We start from the raw sequence: 1183 nt of genomic DNA, 5'->3' as shown, positions 1-1183 counted from the left end.
CTATAGACTAGACTATAGACTAGACTATAGACTAGACTATAGACTAGACTATAGACTAGACTATAAACTAGACTATAGACTAGACTATAGACTAGACTATAGATTATAGATTAGATTAGATTATAGATTAGACCATAAACTTGACTATAGACTTTAGACATAAAACTATTCACTCCGTGAACAATATATTTAAATAATTTTGTGTGCAGATTATTGATCATAATTAACATTTTATTCTCGTTTTTTAATTCGTTATGTTAAAAAAAATAACTTTAATTATCATTTAACATTATTCTTAAACACAAAGATATTTTCAGTTATAAATAGAGGTGAATCTAACGGAACTTAGATCATAATTCAAGCAACAAACAAAGCAATCGGAAGCAGAAGCAGTCAAATAAAAAAATACAGCAAAAATGAAAATACAAAAACAAAATCAAAATCAATTAAAAATAGCAGTATTAGAGTTTTATTACTCTCTATATGTGATCGCTACATTAGTGATCTATCCGGTCTTAATAGTTTTTGCTGTATTTATAAAATTATTTAAATTTATACAAAATAAACAGCAAAATAAAACGATAAAGGGTCAAGTTGCGGTGGTAAGTGGCTTAAGAAAGTTACTGATAAAATATTTAAATTTTGTTTTTAAATTTTATTTACAAAAGTCTTTGATGACTCACAATACACATGATTTGTTGTTGTTTATATAATAATTTAATATTCGTTTGTTTATTTACTGTATATATTGTTTATATTTTTTTCTTAAATTTTGCGCAGATAACAGGTTCTGGTCGAGGTCTAGGTCGTATTTTAGCAATTGAATTGGCCAAAAGAGGTTGTCATGTTGCTATTGTTGATATTGAGCAAAATTTAGCTGAGGAAACCGCTAAGTTTATTGCACAAGAGTATCAAGTTAAAACCAAAGCTTACCAGGTAAGTTAAACATTAATATAATGTAATTATAACTATAGAGTAGACTATAGACCAGTCTTTAGACTAGACTGTAGTTAAGACTAGACTATAGACTAGACTATAGACTAGACTATAGACTTGACTATAGACTATACTTGGATATAGACTATAGACTAGACTATAGACTAGACTATAGACTAGACTATAGACTAGACTATAGACTAGACTATAGACTAGACTATAGACTAGACTTTAGACTAGACTATAG

General features: G+C 27.6%; 1 protein-coding gene across 1 annotated transcript in view; it reads right to left on the bottom strand.

The window, feature by feature from the left end:
* LOC111688606 (short-chain dehydrogenase/reductase 3-like) overlaps positions 1 to 1183 on the bottom strand; it is a 4117-nt gene that overhangs the window by 1005 nt on the left and 1929 nt on the right. The gene's annotated exons all lie outside the window — the stretch shown is intronic.

The sequence above is a fragment of the Lucilia cuprina genome, chromosome 6 (assembly GCF_022045245.1).
Source record: "Lucilia cuprina isolate Lc7/37 chromosome 6, ASM2204524v1, whole genome shotgun sequence".
Taxonomy (NCBI): domain Eukaryota; kingdom Metazoa; phylum Arthropoda; class Insecta; order Diptera; family Calliphoridae; genus Lucilia; species Lucilia cuprina.
This window is presented reverse-complemented; position numbering and strand designations above follow the sequence as displayed.